Source organism: Thunnus maccoyii, chromosome 6, assembly GCF_910596095.1.
Source record: "Thunnus maccoyii chromosome 6, fThuMac1.1, whole genome shotgun sequence".
Classification (NCBI taxonomy): Eukaryota; Metazoa; Chordata; class Actinopteri; order Scombriformes; family Scombridae; genus Thunnus; species Thunnus maccoyii.
In genome coordinates, this window is record NC_056538.1 from 9,061,554 (window position 1) to 9,081,183 (window position 19,630).

General features: G+C 38.5%; 1 long non-coding RNA gene across 3 annotated transcripts; it reads left to right on the forward strand.

Moving 5' to 3' along the window:
• Positions 1–427: 427 nt before the first annotated feature.
• Positions 428–19,355, forward strand: LOC121898222. 3 transcript variants are annotated; one of them, XR_006096383.1, is made up of 4 exons: positions 428–829; positions 12,912–13,133; positions 16,579–16,645; positions 17,230–19,355. It is a non-coding gene; the product is annotated as an uncharacterized LOC121898222 (long non-coding RNA). The 3 variants fall into 3 exon arrangements; XR_006096384.1 differs by lacking the exon at positions 428–829 and adding an exon at positions 11,145–11,278; XR_006096382.1 differs by lacking the exon at positions 428–829 and adding an exon at positions 11,887–12,007.
• The last annotated feature ends 275 nt before the right edge of the window (positions 19,356–19,630 follow it).

Genomic DNA, 19,630 nt, shown 5'->3' on the forward strand with positions numbered 1-19,630 from the left:
CCCCCCCTCGTTGAGACCTGCTGATAGAGTTACAGAGGCACAGAGGAGAGAGACTGAGCTAGTGATGTAACCGACCTGCGTGCTGGTATTTAGCATGTTTTGTTTTTTTTTCTTCCTGAAAAACAAACAATTTTTAAAATATTTGTATGAAACAAATATTCGTAAAAAACCAACTATTTGTGCTTTGCCGAATAACATATTTGTATTCGGGCACACCCAGTATATGTATATATATATATATAGTATATGTATATATATATACATATACTGTGTGTACACGTGTGTGTGTTCTGCCTGTCTTAAACTCAGCTTTATGCTCATTAATTTATTATGTATGCATTTATTTAATTATTTTGCAGGTCCAAGTAAGAAGGGGAGGTTATCAGTAGCCCACCTGGCCTGGCCCCCCATCCAGGAACTTGGTCCTCCCACGAGAAATCAGCATCATCACCGTTCTAATGCATGGGCTTACCGGGGCTCAAGCCCTAGGCCCGGCAACATGAAAGGGCCCACGAGGCTCGGGAAAATTAATAAAATGATATGAAATATAGAGCAAAGTGAGATATCGGTCCTCCTGTTTAGTATCTGCTCCGAAACAGAAGCCGTCCAGCAGCTGTTTGTCGGTGTGTGACACCAGAGCGGGAGGTTTGAAAGCGGCTAGCTGAGGTTAGCATGCCAGGGCTAATGTTCAAAAACAAGTTAAATTAAAACAGAATCATGCTTGACTTGTCATTGATCAATTGGAAAGTGACATTGTTAGAACCCTGGACTTTACTGCTCTAATCAAGGACTTTGCTACACATAAAACCAGGAGGAAGATGTTTTCAAGGTAGGAACGGACTTTAATATCTGCAGTTATTGATTGATTGGTGCAATATTCTTATGCTTGCACCACTTGTGAGTGAACTGAAGGATGCATACAGGCTTCACTTGCCAGTGTTGTATGAGTTTTGTTTTTGGACATTGGTGCTCCCTTTGTGGCCATTTAGACATTATGGCACTTGAATTTGTCAGGCAAAGGACTTGCTTTCATCTGTGTGTGTAAGCATGCATATGCGTGCATTTTGGTGACGCAATGATGATGACTTGTGTTTGGTGCCACAACAGCCACAATAAAATTAAACAGCCGTTGTAACCTGCCTCGTGTAGACGAGCACAGTCCAGCACTGAACTCAAACTCATGACCTCATATGGAGGGAGGTTGCGCTAGCAAGGAAGTTTAGACCCATGGGCGCTAGCATCTATTGCCAGCACATCTCTTAAGGGAGTGAGGTTTACTGACTGCACTGCACTGCACCCACTGGCTACCACTACACAGTCATGAGTGATTGTTAATGCATTATTGTTTGCAAATTAAGCATGGCTGATGTTTGTGCAGGTTGCACGGGGCAATAGATGAGTCGCGATGTTGCTTGGGGGGAGCCCAGCCAGTTACTTTACTCTGCTGCCGGGACTGCTGTTACTCTGTTAGAAGAAGACACCTTTGACTCCACAATACATATCTGATTGTTATATTGCTGTGTAAATGAAAAGTTTATGGTAAAACAAACAACTGTGGTAAATTGTTAGAATATAAATTAACCAGCAGCAGCGGTATATGGTGTAGTTCAATGCTTTCTCCACCACTGCTGATTCCATCAATGTAATATTGTTCTGTTGTTGTGTCAGGTACTCATTAACTATACTCAGAAGCTCATGATAAAAAAATAGTTTGTGATTCCCTTTCAACTGTGGTTATTCTGTCCATAAAACTTACCACATAAACAGACTTAACTGACACAAATTTGCAGTGAAAAAAAATAAAAAAAATAAAAAAATAAATAAATCACTGCAAATTTCTGTAAATTTCCTGATTTCACAGACCACAGTCCTCAGCCATAATGTAGTCATCCAAGAGAGACTGGTCTCACTGGGTAACTTTTAACGCTTTATCAGAAACGGCTCGCTGCCCAGCAGACATTTCTTACATATACAAGGATACATCTTATAAGGAGAGAGCAGATGGAACTCTGGAAATGTAATTCCAGTGGACTGTATCCTTTGTTCTTGGAACATGAGTTGTCTGTCCCTCTGGAGGACATTTAAAACAAACAAAATCAAATGTGTATTTGTAAAGGCTACTGAGCAGCAAATCTGCTCTCTGTGACTGCTCACTGGTCTTTCAGTGAAATTCATGTAGGCAGGAGGAGCTTGTGGGATATAGAGGAATACAAAGGGTTAAGAGAAGAAGTAGCTGACAGTGTTGAAGGGGGTAAACACTGCAAGAACTGAAGACAAATGTGGTGCTTTGCTTTGTTTTTAAAGCTGCCATTTTGTCACTCTGAACACATTTATCTTGATTTGGTTTTGGGTATACTGATAGATTAAGACAGCCAACCACACAGAGACCGAGTATGTCCACTCAGAGTAAAGCAATGCCAAGACCACACACCTATTTCATTTCAATGCCATCTTCACTGTCTTTTTCCTGGAGAAAAGAGAGAAACCCTCACATTTCCAACATCACCAAATGTTTTGTTTTTTTATTCTTGTACCTGTGATTCTGTCACTTTTCTACCTTATTTATGCTGTCTTTCTTCTTTTTATATACATACTGGAGGGCAGGCTCTTTTGTTGCAGTGACACTAGACATTTCAGAGAGCATCATGCCTCACCGATCCAAAGTGCCAAAGGTCAAGTCCCCAGTGACGACTGTCCATCTAAAAGAGTAGTCCTCCTTTGACTGTATCAGCTTTCTACTATCTGTTATTCTTTATGGTATTCTTCAAATGCATTACTAAATGCTTATTTATCATAATAAGTAAGTATATCATAAGGCTGGGAAATTAATCAAATTTTATTTTCAATTACGATTTTGGATTACAATGATTAACAACAAGCTAATTGCGATAAAACGATTATTGTGCTGCATTCTGTTTTGCAATGATGCTCTCATTTTGTCTTGTGTTATAAATCCAGCGCACCCCATTTCCTTTACAGTGATGCGCTTTCGCCCCTCCTTAAAAACCTCCAACCCGCATTCAGCATCTCTGTCCACAGAAGGAGCCCCAAACCAGCAGCCGGCTAACCTGCCTTCACCAGGTTGACTCACAGCAGAAATTTACTGAACCAAAATAGTTTTCCTGTCTGCTCCACAGGAAGAAATCAACAGTGTTTGTATTTATTGATTCATTGATTTTATTTCCCCGCCCACCGTAGCAAGTGCAACATCACAGAAACAGCCTCGGAGCATAAAAAAAACGCAGGAGGTCTCCATGAGATGCTCAGAGTCAGAGTGAATTGCTACATTTAATAAAATGGGAGCTTTTCTGTTCCATGAGTCAAGGAGTAATCATGTTAAATAATTGATATCTCAATATTGACCAAAATAATCGTGATTATGATTTTTGCCATAATTGAGCAGCCCTAGTATATTGTAAGTATTTATACTGAGGTCTTAAAAAGGGAGGAAATGGAAACTAAAAGACGATCTGGATATAGCAACTATTAGCCAACGATACCAAAGAGAGACACAGGAGGGACCCTTTTAAGAATTTCCATAGATAGCATCACATTATGAAACGCATGCTCTGTTTGATTGTCTATGTAAGGATTTCCAAACCTTACAGATCCTTCTATGTGTGTGTCCACATTGATGCAGAAAGGGAGGTAGAAAACTAAATTAAAGCTTCACATTTAAAGCTAGACAGCCCCTCAGCTCCTGTTGGGTTTGACTTAAGGCCTTACAAGATTACATAAGTCTGTATAAAAAAACTGAATAAAAGTAATTGTAATAATAGAAAATATGATTCTACCCACACAGTCTTGTTCAGTGCCCTAAGTTCACTTTCACCCACTGATTGGCACAACCTCCCACTCATCATTGACGTGTGAATCAAACATTTTCTTTTCAGAAAATGAAGGATTTACATGTAACATCTAAAATGACTGACAGGGGAATATAAATGACTAAGCTAATGATAATAATGATAATAGGGTTGTAGTGTTCAATTATAAGCAGAAAGTCTGATTTAACTATACAGTAAAAAGATTGTCAGGGACTTGGAGGTTTAGCTTGAGGCTGACAGGGGTCAAGATTTCATTTGAATACCTGTCAAACACTGTCATTAGTAGGCAAGTTTAGTTTGAGCTTAACCACTAATTACCTCTTTTTCAGATAAGCAGTGGGGTATGCAAATTGTCAAGACCACTTTAGATTAATTAGTTTTAATCTAAAACTATATTATCTTTTTTATTATATATTTTCAACCATGGGATTCTGATGTTTTAGAAACATACTGATTGCTCCTTCTCCAAATGCAGCTGGAGGAGATGTTAAGTCACTGGGAGCTGTCTATCATTTTCTCTCTCTTTCCTTTAAACTCTAGCACAGTGGTAAAGCTGTGATCCCAGCATACTGTTTCTAGTACAGGGTTATAATTATCCATTCAAGTGTCAATCAGGGCCAAGACGAGTCAGTGGGACGTCTGAATGAAACCTGATATTACGGTACCACCTGCATGTGGAACAGCTCCACTGTTGGAAAATTAATAATTAGTGTAAGCATTATGAAATACTGGTTGGCAATGGTACTGTAGATAATAAAAGTGGTCAAATCACTGAGCCCAGTAGTTCAATCGTGCATCTCTTAAAAGGTTCTGCTTTCATATATTCAATGTCATTTCCTCCACTACATGAAAGTGAGCATCCTGTCAGTTGAAAAAACACGTGTAAGTTCTTGCTCACTGTATTTTAAATTCATTAATAGAATCAATAGACTGAGTAGCTTGAAATAAAGTGAGACTGAGCTGCTGGAAAGAAATAAAGCCACCTGGTGGGGTTCATCTCAAGAACAAAGGCCATGCTGCAGAACACCGTGGTATTAGAGATTGTTACAACTCTTCAATCAAATACAATGATCATTTGTTGAATAGTGGATTGCTGTAAATTCATTTTAACCGCTATGCATCCTTGAGATTACACTCTATTGCATTAGTTGAGATGTTGATGGCAGATCACAGAAGAGTCTCAGCCTCAGAAGGACAGAAATAATATCAAGTCATTGAGTATTGAACCCAAATATTTCTCATTGAGTTGTTCTTAATTGGTCCTGAGTCTTAAAAAAATCCATCTTTTCAAGTAATCATCCCACAGTATGATTGCGTCCCTCTCTAAAGGATCTATTGTGTTAATCAGTGCCTAAATATTCAGTGTATTCAACTCCAGAAATAATTCATTCATTCCTTCATTACCTAGAATCAAACAAAGCTCCTCAACAACAGAGTAAATTACCACCTTTTCAGCATCACACAGGACAAAGAAAAATAATGAGTTTCAAAGTGATCCTCAATTTCTAAGGATTTGTGTAAATTCGAAGTAAATTGGTGAAGACAGTGTTTCCTCTGAAACTACACATTAGCAGGTCTGTCTTAATATAGTAATTACAACAAAAGCTGATTTAGCAATGCTTTGTGTCACAAGAAAATACCTGTAATTTAAGTGCTGAGAAAAGACTACTTTACATTGTCTGTAATAGACGGTCTGTACCCATTGAGTAGGAGAACCAGGATTCAGTCTTTAGCCTCCTCCTCTTTCTACATCAGAGATGTTGGGAAGCAGAATATCAAGGTCAAACTCTCAGATCTGCTGACACAATCTGCTGACACAATTATAATCAAAGATTACATTCTCCTGAGGAAATATTTCAGCGTGATGTGGGAAACTGTTTCCATGGACAACTACAGTTCTCCAGCACACAGTCTAGTCCAGTTTTTGACAGCAGACAAGCAGAAACTATTCCAAATGATGAGCTGTTAAATCCTCCCTCCCGAGTAGCTAAGGAGTAAGATAATTGCTTAAAAGGGATCATTGGCTATTACAAGTTGGCTAAAACGAATATGCAAAAACAATGGCATGGACCTTTAAGGTTACAGTAAGGATTGTATTTGTAGTACACTACTATAATATTAGTTCTGGGAGTATTTAGTCAGGTGAGGCGGAGAGTGTTGAACTTTTGCTCATCAATAATTAATCAGGCAGTTCATCATCCTTTCATATGAAGAGACCAAATGCCTCAGAGGATGTTGGCCTACACTGGTCTTCCTGCTGCTGTCTCTGTGAGATGTGACTAGACTCTTCAGTCGGACTCATTCTTCTCACTTTGCAGGTTTACAGCTACTGAACAGCTGCCAGAGCTTTTTACTGGTTCATATCTGCCTTACCCCCCGCAGCAAGAGTCAAATCACATTTCTCATATCTGCTGCCGCACGTCCGCAGAAACCCAAGAAATAAATGTAATGTGTCTCAGTGCCCAGAATAATAACCTTCTCTGTAGCCGGAGGAGCTGAGCTCTAACTGAAGAATCTGACAATGAGACAAATTTCTTTAAAAGTGGTAATGGATGTACAGGAGTCTACAGTATCTGGATCACCGGCCAGCATCCTCAGCAAACGTCACAACACTGATTTACACAGTAGAATTAATGTGACACAAAAGGAGCCTTTCACTACAAATTTAGGAATCAGTATTAAAAAGTCAGAGGTATAATTCATAGATTTTCTGAAGATTAAGCCCACACTGGGCCATGAATAAATAAAATGCAGTAAGATGCTGTGAATATTGATTAGTGTCTCTGACTCAGTGACACAGCAGCAAAATCTGGTTTGCCACTAATATTTATTCATAGAGGAAAATATTTGACTTTTTTCTTTACTCCTCAACTAAAAAAAGTGACTGGTCTCATTTATGGTCTAAATTTACTTAATTTTATTTATCTATTTTGTTGTTGTTGTTTGTTATAGTTTTCAAATGTAAGACTGATCAACCAGTGTCACTTTTCACCTTCAACTGCTTTGTAAAGAAAGTAGAAAGAAGCAATTGTGTTGTGACTTTGGAGAGAAACGTTAACGTGTGTTCATGATGGCATATTTCACTCAGTTTCTTTACTTTCTTTTTTTATTCGGTCTTGGACTGAGAAAGTACACTCTCTGCTGTTTGATTAACATTGTTGATGTATAACAGTAACCCAGCACCACCCATGAACACAAACATAATCACCCACAAAGGTTGTAATCCCTCCTTCCACATACTCATTGTTCAGAGAGCAGAGAAGTGGACAATAAGAAGTTGACCATGTGAGATCAGACAGGGATTAGAGGATATAGGTGGCCTCCTACAACCCAGTGGAGTGAAGCACTATGACGGGGCAGCTTGGAGCTCCAGCAAGCCCTGACACAAACAGTGATATATGAAGGGAAAAAAAAAAAAAAAAAAAAGGGATTTCATGCAGCTCTTAAACTTCTGAACTCTGTGAAAGATGACTTAGATGCTACAGGGTTTACTGAAGAGGCGAATAAGCCAGCACAGAAAGATGAAAAGAAGGTTTAATAGGGGAAAAGAGTGAAAGAAGGGAAAGTAAAAAAAAAAAAAGAAAAATCCTCCTAAATCTAGTACGGCAACACAAATATGGCCTCAGTAATGTAATAAAGTTGAATCAAGTGTCATCTAAAGTTAAACATTATAAGCTTAAAGACCAGTATCAGAACATATCCAAGTAGACAAATACTGTATAGTCAATCTGACACAAATAACTCATTATATGTAAATAATATGTAAATTGAAAGATACAGCTAAACCTATCTGAGGTATTCACTTTAATTTGCCATTGAGATCTGTTATTCACTGCGACAGTTCTGGTACAACAACATGGGGGGGTGTGGCAGAATTTGTTTGAGGCTTATTACTCATCAACCTGCAAACATCCTGGCATTTTAAATATGATTGTAGAAAATAACGTCAACACATGCAAAAAAGAAAAAAAAAACGATATGCATAACGAGCTGAATAATGTGAACCTTAAAGGCAAAACACATCAGACTGAAGACTTAGCGTCGTCCATGCTTAATTGAGGTTTTGAAAAGTTCTCAAAAAGTGTTCAAATGTCTAAAAATTCTGCACACAGTCACACTCATTTTATTTATAATATCTTACCCTACAAGAAGAAGCAGGTTGTGAGTGAGACAACCTCGAATCATATTCTCGTCCACTGTTACAAAACTAACTTCTGTATCGTTGAGGCAGATTTCATGCTCCAGATGGGTCTTACAGATGTGAGTTTGCGGAGTGCAGATGCTTCTCTGATACAGGCCAGTACACAAAGAGCATGTCTACTTTGCAGTTGTACAAAACTCTGAATAATACAATTATGCCTACCTGAGTGCTCCAGCTGGTTGTTGAAATTCTGCTCATTGGTCATTTAGAAGAGAGAGGGAGAAATCTGGAGTATAGATTTAATGAAAAAGTTGGAACAAAAACATCTGCTGCCAAGAGTATCCAGACTTTTCTCCATGAAAGAAAGTTTCTGTCTATTCATGTTATTGTACTTTGTTTTCCTTCTCTCTGTGGGAAAATTCTATTGGAAATCAATTTGACCCTCTGATATGAGGAATCTCTCTGAAATAAAGAATTGCTGTGGCCTTCCTGTTTGTCCTTTGAACTTGAACCTGCTTTCAAATGTGGCTTTTACATTTGGATCTTAACTGTAAAATGTATAGGTAGAGCAGAATAATTTGATGTTTGTTGTGGTTTGCCTCTTTTTTCCCCCCCAAGTCATTTCTTTAATTCATATTGCTATTTTGTTTTACTTTGTATACTTTAAATTTCATGTACCCAGATTTAACAATTACAATACAAAAATTACATGTTAGATAAGTTTAAAAGAAATAAAATCAGTTCCCAGCTTTAGTGGGAATAAAGCTTATGTCTGTATTGATCTTACTAAAGCTGCCTGTGTTTTCATTGTATTACATTACACTGTAGAGTGAATGCAGCCTGAAGTCAACAGTTCAGCGGCCTTGAACCGTGCAAAGCTCTCAACACAAGAGTGACTTTGTAAATACAGGCATTACTGCAGGCAAAGCTGAACACTATTATGTTTGACAGTGGAAGTACACAGTTTAACAGTCATTCAGTACTGCATATTTCTATGGAGACTATGTGACTAGATAAATACCTTAACATCAGTCAAATAAGTCGGCAATCTTGATGTTGCTGTTCATTGTGTACTTAGCAAGAGAGAATTCATATTTCATCTTAAAAGAGTGAAATACACATTAATTTTGTGCATTTTTGTTTACTTCCTTGCAATATTACAGTATGAATAAAGTAAACTGAACAGAGAGATGAGTTACAAACAGCTGGGACAGATGGATACTGATTATTGGTGAGCTATGAGACAGATAAAAAAATAGAAATTATGTATCCAGTGTTAGGCAGCAACACATTACTTAGTAACAGGTTACTGTAATGTGATTACTATCTCAGTAGTGTAAATTCTTTCAAACTGAAGGCTGTCTTGTGTTCTGACTGTACACATGTACACATGATGTAGTTGTAGAGTATTTGGATTTGTGAGGAGGAACCTTTGATGACACTGGACTGAGTAACAAAAGTCATGTAATGAGTAAAGTAACAAATTCTTTTTGCTGCTGAGAGCTGCTGATTAGCAAAGTAATCACACCCTATGAGAAGTGAGACATGTTCGACTAGATTTTAATATTTTCTTTTAAGATGTCAGTAGTTGTGAAGAAGTCAACTATTGAACAAAAGCATCCCAGTAACATCTGAGCTTCAACCACATGGAGGAGACATAATGAGATTTGGAAAACCAAACCAAACTATGTCCAGGCCTGCAGAGCCGCCAGCACTTTAATCACATTACCTCATTCTTATGAGGATCATTTCATGAGGACAATATTAAGCTCTAATTAGATTTTCAAACAGAGACCACAGAAAGAACATTGTAGCAAAAGCTTCTGTCACTTGATGACTTCCAACTCCAAAACATAAAAGACAAAATATAATCCTGCTTGATTTTTTTTTTTTCTTTTACAGTGACTGGAGAAGCATATGCTTCAGAATTAAGCACATTAGTCATAAAGACACTCACTTGACTGCACAAAGTTTGTAACATTGTATACATATGCTGCAAAAACACCAGAGCAAGACAAATGACACACATCAGATACAAACATCCTGTTTTATATTCCAGAGCCGAACACATTCTGAATACATGCTGAGAGCTGTTGTATGCCTCTCTCTCATTGGACTGCACTTTGAAGTAGCTGTGATGATAGCTAGAGGGAAACAATGGTCAGAGAGGAGAGAACAATGAGGTGTTGTATGTGGGAATAATTACTAAAAGGTAGGGGAAGGAAGGAAATAAGCAGAGAAAAAGAAAGAAAATACAGCAAGAGAAAGTAAGAGGAGATTATCTCCACCCTAGTCTCCTTAACATATAAAGGTGACAGAAATCCACTTTTCCCGTGATGGGAGATCTCATAAGGATCAGAGCTAAAAACAGGTTCCAGTCTGACACAGAAAAAGCATTATAGCATCAAAGTATTAGAACTTTGTGTAATGCTGAACTGCTGAACAACGTCTGAAGAAAGTGACACAGGATTCTTAATGAATCTTTAGCTGAAGCTTCACAGTCTGGTACAAAGCAAATGACCTGCAGCATGAATCAGATGGTCACTGGTCCTTGATGTTTAAAAGAGTCGTGTTCAGAGGCTGTGATGAAGAGAACTGCTCAGCAAGCCCACACAACACTGACAGCGAGTTAGTCAGAAAAACAAAACAAAAAAAAAAAACTTACTGCACAGATGGAAAACTGGACAATTTGATGGTGTTCAGTATAGATAACATTTCATTAACTCATATCTGATCTTAATTAGCGCAGCAAAGTGGAACATAAAAGAGAAAAATAAGGTTTGGAGAGGTTAAAGAGGTGAAGCTCAGACTCTGACTAGAATGACATTGAAGCTGTCAGATGTGGTGTTATACACATCGTTCCTAATGGGCAGTGTAGATAAACCTTATATGGTGGACCTCTAAAATATTTTTCTTTAGATGGCTAAGCTATACAGCGTCTTCGAAAACCATTACAAAGCTATCATTTTCTACTGATAATTTGCATCAGGGTTCATTATCTCTCTGTCAGGGAGAAATACATCGGATGAGGACTGGTGCCATGGAGGCAAAATTGCATCTGCTTTGCCCAGTTCACATGTTAGCATGTTGACACACAGAACAGTTGTTTGTGTGCTACTGGAATGGTGTGACTAAAAAAGGCCCTATCCAAGAAATGCCTTGCTGGGTGGCTTTGTGAGTGCATCTCCCAATACTATGGGCAGGCAGGAAGAGACCATCCCACTGTGGTCTGTGCACACTCTACACTCTACATGTCGGGCTCCTTTTCACAGTCTGTGCTCACTGGATCGAACCAAGACTGGTGAAAAAGGTGGGTGAGTGTGTCAGCTGTGTTTCACCTGACCCCCCTCTGTACATGATACACCTGCATTTTTCCTGTGCTCCCTGATGACCCGGGGAATGGGATGCGCAGAGGTCTGTTGCGTGACAATAGACCCTTGTGAGGTTAGGCCATGGCCTCGCCCGCTTCAGTGATATACTATCTGGGTTGGTTGGGCCCCCTACCTCGCTGCTGAGGCGGCCTTGGCTTTAAGAAATAGGTGGGCTGCAGTGTCTAACCTTAGCCGGTCAGGATCAGTGAGGCTGGGTCTGATGTTATGTTGCGGCAGGGCGTTCATTCATCAGGTTCCACCCACTGTACCCATAGAGTACAGTTGAGGGTGGAGCCTGTGTGATATTCCTTCACACGTATTCAGGTAGGCACGTCCTGATCGGCCAGCTGCGTTTACGCAAATTTCAGTGGGTGAATACGTGCTTTTGATTGGAGGAGAGTATTACGCGTATAGTCCAGTGGAGGGCGCCGCCTTTGCTAATAGAACTAAGGTTACAATATTGTAACCTCCGTTATTCCACAGCACGCTATCTGATATGGGCTAATTGACAATCATGGAGTCATAACCCAGCATGCAATTGGGTATAGAGCATTTTAAGCCTTTTGATTAGAAGGCTTATCTGATTACCCAAAAGTCCTGCTTTCATCAGGGAAGCAATTATCTCATCACTGATCTGTGGTCATCACATAAAGAGCATCTGATCAAAAGTTCGTGGCCATTGTCTGAAAATAGTGACAGAGTACAGAGATAACTTTTAAACCTTTCTTTTACACTTTCCACCAAAACACTTCAAAGGAGCTCTCACTGATATTACAATTTTGTGTCTGACTGCTGAAAACTGACATGAACAAGCAAACAATACACTAACTACACCTGTCATCTGTTCAACTGTTCATTCTTTTTTTTTTGTCAGTGAGTGTGAAGGAAACATTTTTTCTACTTCTACTGAGAATTCACACACAGCAAGATGCAGTCCAGTGTTGACATTGATCATCTCAACATTTTAAAAAGCACAGCCTTTGTCACTTGTTTTCAGATACAGCCAGCACTGTTTTGTACAGCTGTAATCCAGACAGTTCTATCATTGGAGCCTGAGAGCCTGAGAGCCACCAACATTGACAACTTCAGGGAAAATGTATTCATTTATTAGTAAATGTATTTACTCATTAATTCTTAGTTTTATGGAAAAGAACTGAATCTGTGGTTTGTAATTGTCATGTTGACTTTATTATATAATTCAACAAACTAAATAAATGGAAAATGTACCCTGAATTGTAAATATTCACAAAGATCAATATCAATATTGCTTAATATTGGCTGTGTTTTGGTTGAGTAGTCAAGTTTAAACCAGTAAAAGTGTTTGAAGGTGCATTTGTATTGTGTGTGTGTGTATGTTGTCTGCTGCTCCAGTCAGTGAGGGAAATGCAGACATCATTTAGCTGTTTGACAACATCCATCTGTGATGACAAGACAGCACCAGTGGATGAAGAGACATTCATTTCGCGACACACCACCTTGTCACTCGTTTTTTCAGACAATCACAAGCTTGTCTTCCTCTCCACAGACAGACAGCCTGACTTCACCATTTTCTTCACTGTTATCTCTCCTCAGTCCTCTCCATCAGCCGAGTGTATTATCAGCTGACAGATGTTCTCCAGAGAGACTGGACTAATAGTTGGGTGTGTGTCCCGGTGATGTGTGGCCCCTCTAACTGTAGGACACGCTCAGGTCTGCTGGGCTGACTCTGGTCCTGGTGGAGAAGACTCTGGGCAAATCTCTGGCTGTCCCACCTCTCCGAGATGGGCCAGAGGGATAGATCAGAGATAATGGAGTGTAAGAATTTATCTTTAACTTTGCTTCAATCATTTAATCATTTAATTCTGGCGCTGGGATTAAATGTGTGTGTGTGTGTGTGTGTGTGTGTGTGTGTGTGAATTGTGATGTAAAATAATTCATGGATGTTATAACCAAGGGCTTAAGTTTTAGTAAATCTACATATTCAGGTGTGAAAAAAACAATTCAAATCTGCATGTATACATTCATGAAAGATTTAAAAATGAACATACTACTTCTGGAGCGATAGTTTAATGACCTCTGCCATGACTGGTAAAAAAAAAAAGAAGTAGTATTTCCAACACACACGTGTAGATTAAAAGACATGCTGTTGAAGCCTACCTGTGCCACACAGTTTCACCTCTGAATTTTATTGACTCTCAACAAAAAATGAACTGCACATGTTCTGGTTTGGCAATTCAGAAAGCAAATGCTGTTGTTGGCACAATGTTACCAACTACAAAATAGTTTTATACTTTTTTCACAGATAACAAGAAGATAACTGTTGATAAGAAAGAGAAAAGCCTTGTGTCATTTAAAACTCAGACTTTAATGGTGATATTATCTATAAAGCAGAGGTGGGGGTTTTAAAGTTGAACGTATCAAACACGACAGCAAACTTGAACATCAATATATAAGTCAAAGTCTATCTATCCATCTATCTATCTATCTATCTATCTATCTATCTAATCTAATCTAGCTAGTTTTAGCTTGTGATACGGCAGCCTGCTTATCAAAATTTGTCGAAACAATGATCGTTACTAAGCAAGCAGATGTGGGGCACGAATGTTGAGCATGGCATCGCACAGCACTTTCTGTGAGGGATAAAAGTGACCCCTCAGTGGTTCGAGATATAAATGATCTTTTTTTTTTCCCCTTTTATCCCACACCCCCCATAATTCACTAAATGATTAATAAACCCATTTTAGGAAAAGTCATGAACTGAGAGATGTAGGGGTTTTATTTTAACATGCATTTGAAAATGCCAGGGGGGTAAAAATGACCCCTTGGTGGTTCTAGTGTTTAATGATCTCCTGCTAAATAGGGAATGGCTTCATATTTTTTCCCTGCATATGTAATTTCATGATGAAGTCTGACAGTGTTGGTAATGTAACAGTATTCAATTCCTGAGTGCAGTTTTTTAAAAAAATTTTTAATGAATGAACCATCAAACCAGTGGCTGCTTTTCTTAATGTGTTGTTGTTGTGGCAGACAGCTAAACAATGAAACCAACAGTCCATAGAAAATCCCACTCTTCTCCTTCAACTGTCCTTCCTCCTCTTCCTCATCCATGAATAGAGATTACAGAGACATATACAGGACAGTCATTATTCACATGAATGCAAAAGATCATCTGTCAGGAAAACATGGGTCATTTAAGGCATTTATATCTGTTACACAGTAGGTGTAGTAGTGGAGAAAGTAATTAGAAAAAAACATATAAAAGTTACTTAATAAGAGTTGCTTAAACCAAGCAGAACACCACTGTGACAAATCCACCTGTATCCATCTGGTGTCTCAGTGGAGTGTCAACTGTTGACATGTGTAGGAGGTGGTATTGTTGGTGAAGTCACAGATGTTTTTGTAGCAAGCACCTGTAAATTGGATTAGTGTGTGTGTGTGTGTGCTGTACATAAGAATACTTATTTATTCACTTCATATGCTTATTCTAGGTGTACTGCTGCCAGGACTTCTTTATTCATATACAGAATGCATAGTAGTTCCAGGAAAACACACACAAACATAATTAGGCACACACACAAAGATCACTGCTATATTTTAGTGTAACAGCTAATCCTGTCTCTCTTTTAAAGGACTACTGTGTAGGATTTCAACCCACATTTTAACCACGTTAAAATGTATTATAGCTATGTTGGTCCACGGTGCAAAACATTAGTTTCACAAAAACGCTCTAAAACTGTGAGATGCCTACATTTTCTTGGTCTATTCTTTTCTATTGGCCTGTGTTCACATCACATGACTGTCAAGTTTCTGTCTGCAAGAACAAAACAAAAAATGGCTCCCATTCCTCTTATTCTCAGTGGATTTATAATATATATTATAAATGCAATATATAATATATATAAAGATAGTTTCAGCATTAAAATGCATTTTGATAACATTTATAGTGAGAAAATTGAAATTGGAATGCAACATTTTCTATCATTGCTATGGTGGTTGCTATGGACGCTGCTATTGCTGAAAATACATAGCTTGCATGTTATTTGAATCATTGTCTTTGTGTTGTGTAGTTATCTGAGCTGTTCCGTTATTTGTGTTATTTTATGTAACTGTTTGATGATATTATTTCAATAAAAAAACACAGATTGTCAGCCTTTTTTTGTGGACAGAAGCTTGACAGTCACGTGATGTGGACGCAGGTCAATAGAAAAGGATAGAACAAAAAAAAAATGTAGGCATCTCACAGAGCTGTTATTGTGAAACTGATACGTTTTGCGCTATGGACCAATGTAGCTATTACACATTTTGATGTGAGACTGGATTGAGGATTTAGTGGCATCTAGCGATGAGGTTGACGCCTCCCCCTCACCCCTCCTTTTCAAGCATGTGGGAGAACCTACAGTAGCTGCGAAATTCATGAAAGGCCCTCTCTAGAACCGTTCCGTTCCGCTCCGTTCTGGGCTACCGTAGAAACATGGCGGTGCAACATGGCTCCAAGGAAGAGGACTCACTCCCTATGTAGGACTCATTCTAAGGCAGTGAAAACACAACAATTCTTAGTTCCAGGTTATATACACTAATGAAAACATACTTGTGAATATTACTGTATATTCCATTTCTGCCAATAGATCCCCCTAAATCCTACATATTGATCTTTTAATTTCTTTGAGTTTGCACCAGTGACGACACACATTTTTGAGAGTAACAGTTTCAAATGTTGAGTTTCCCTGTTTGCATTTGAGCCTTGAAGCAATCACTTCAATCCTAATTGCTTCATTTCCCATCATAAATTGATCCACCTGCTTTGTTATTTAGATGTTAATTCCAAAGAAGGAAAAAACAAATACAAACAGAAAAGGTGATTTTACATCATTAAAGTGACACTGGGACAATGGAAAAGTGGGAATTAAACAACATCAATACACTCTTACCGTCGCTTGTGACATTATCTGATCTATGAGTGATCGAGAGATTAAAATAGTGGAGAGTTCACAGGAAGTTGAAGCCGTTTTGAAGTCCTCAGTTCTAAAACATTGGTCCAGTCACACTTTCAAAGTGATGCTCTGATGGACTCACCATCAAAGTTCTTTTTCAGTGTTGAAAAAGAAAACTTGACAGAGTAGGTTCATCCATGCCCTTCACTCAGATACGGGAAAGCTATTGACTGAACTCTGTCAGATATGCAGAGAGCTGTTCCTTTCTACTGTCAACTGTTTGACGGAGAATACAGAGAGGATGAAACAATCTTTGACTCTTTCTGTAGTGGCCTACTGAAGGTCCCAGAGGAGGCCAGCAAAGAAACTGAAGGATAAAGGAAAAGAGCAAGCAAGGTACAACTTTTGTCTCGTAGTTTGACTGAAAGAAGAGCTTAACTACATAGAGATGTAGACATGTGTTGAAGCCAGTGTTGAGGGTTTTTCTACAAAGCAAAGTCATTGTCACTATAATTTGGGGTGTAAAAGGCTTAAACTTTTATTTTAATTATTGTTCATGAATTTCAGTGAGACGTTATGGAGTCGCTTTTATTTTTGGTGTAGGTTACAAGATGGAAAATACAGTGAAGTGGCAGCTAGTGAATTTTGTAATAAGACAGGCCAAATGAACAATATATGAGACTGAAAAAGAGTTGAAAATGTGTGTGGTCAGAGAGGAGGTGGTTCATACATTATGTTTGTGTTTTTAATGAAGGTAAAGTCACAGTAGAAATCAGGTTTGGTCATGAATAATGTAAATAAATGTAAAACTCAGTAGTTCAGGGGTGATGTGTTCTGTATTTGGTGGTGATTTGATGTTTAGTCATGAATGAAAGTGATCTTTCCTCTGACTAGTGGAAACTTTTGTAATTGTGCTTTGTGAAAATAATTTGTTGAAAATTAATCAAATCCACCCTCCTCTATCTCTCTGTTCTCCACAGCTAGCCGATGGGGGGTTATCATCACTGGACTCATATCAAAGGAAGCTGATGAGCAGCTGCTCCATCAAACCTGAAGAAATGGAGGCAAAAGAGCAGCATTTCAGCTGCAGTGGCTCTACAACGGGACATGCTTCTCTCTGTGTTTGCTGTTGGATCTGATGCAGATCAGCAGGCATAACGTGGCTGCTTTGACTGGCAGCTTCAGATTGAAAGTGTGCTTTCCTGACATGATTACTGCATCCTAATGTGCAGGCAAGCCTGTATTTGAACAAACACAACATATATAGACTTCTAAAGGATATTTACATCTCAGCCACTCGGCACATAGACTGTGCATATCTGTTCAGGTATTTGTAAAGCACATTTGCAATTTACCTCTGTTTATTTTCAACAGTGGATTGAAACAACAAATAGCTCCACTGAGACTGCCTTGTATAATAAAACTCAAACTAAATGTTATTAAGAGCTGCAAATTAATAAATGAGAAGTAAACATTTTGTGCTTTATAGCAGAATTGTTCAGTGAAACGGCCAGGACCACATTAGGTTTCTACGGGAATTTCACAGTACGTAACAGATGACTGCATTAGACTCTTATCCAGTCGCTTCAGTAATTAAACTGATTTAAATCACTGAAATGAGTGTCTGTGCTTTTCCCAAGAGAAGACTATCACCCCAAATGTAATAAATAAAATATGCATATTTGTCTATGAAATGTGCAAGCTTGCGGAACAGGAACTACTGGCAGCCTGAGACCTCAGGGATAAAGAAGAGAGAAGAGAGACCACAAAACCTCAGTTCATGATACAATAAAACACTTGTTTACTTGGGGATATACAATAACATGGGGTAAGAAATCCTGTTAAAGGTTTTGTGTTTCCAACTATTTAATTAATCTATGTTGCAATAGAGGCTTTGGGGTATTTAATCTCACTGACAGTTTCAGAGTTCCAGATGTAAACCAGATATTTGTTAAAATACCACCAGAGAACTAAATATTGAAACAGTTCACTGCTTAATGGAAGAGATTTTTTGCACCAGGCATCATACTCTGTACCGTAGAGTGCTACAACTTTCTGTACGCCATGATTTACAAGTCATCAGACAGCCATGAAAACGAAAATAATATTCTAACATGAATATGCAGGGTGTTCCCCAGTCTGCGTGTCTAAATATCGGATGTGTGATGAAGTCCGAAGCCTCATCCTCCCTGGTGGAATCACATTGTAAACGCTCATTGAGCAGCTATAAATACAAGTAATCCTACAAAGCTCTGGGGTGGCAGCATTAGAGCGGGTGATGAAACAAACCCTGAATGAGGAGTCTGAATAAAATTGACTGCACTCAAACAGCAAACATTATTGTATGATGCCTTCACAGACAGATAATGTGAACTAAAATATGCAAAAGAAGCAAAATACTTGCAGCCATTTCTGAATATAAAAAGGTATTTGATCAATGTTATATTTACAGAATTTACAGAACTTTTGCTCAATGAGCCAGAACTTACTGGAAGTGAAATGTTCAACTATAAAATCATTATTACATTAATAAATGTTATAGCAGCCAGTCAAAGAGATTGCACTGTAACAGCATGGAAGGAAGAGTGCGAGAGCGGGCCAGAGCTCCACAAAAGGTCCAGTGTTGCCTTTCCTTTTTTATCTCTCACTCTGTATGAATCATAGTGATAAAAGGCGTCCTTTTTCCCCTTGAGAATAATATGTTTCACAGACACTGTCAGAACTTTTCTCTCCATCATCTATTTTACATTGTGTCTGTGAAAAACTGAATCTTATTTCCATTATGTGTAGTTGGAACAGGAATAATGCGAGAGGGAAAAACATGTTTTTTTACGGACAGTCAGATGGGATTTTTGTTGTTTTCTTAAAATCAATGTAATTATGATTCTAATATGAGCCACTAACCTGCCATACAATATAATAGTGTATTTCAGGGGCTCTCTAGTGACGAGACAACACATTATTGTAAAATGTGGTGAATTGTTTCAAAATAAACAACATTAGCAGAGGAATCACAGTTCTGAAAACAATCACAGATGTTTTACAGATGAAAATTAGCCTTTCTGGCTAACTCTGGCATATTTTCAGAAATGTTATTAATATGCACTGTCCCTGTCAAATAAAATAAATGAAATGTGGAACTAATCTTCCCCAGTGTTGGAGTTTCCCAATTGGCTGTTACTCTTTCTAAATTAATTGGCTGAATAGTTTAAATTATGTCCTTAGGGGACGTTTACTGCCAAGCCCCGAGCGGCGCTCACTCAGCGGGACTGAGAGTGAATGCAACCCCGAAAACACACATTTACCGACCGAAGCGTCTCACACGCACACTGACAGGAGAACTGACCTGCAGGTACAAAGAGACACCACAGATCCATTTTA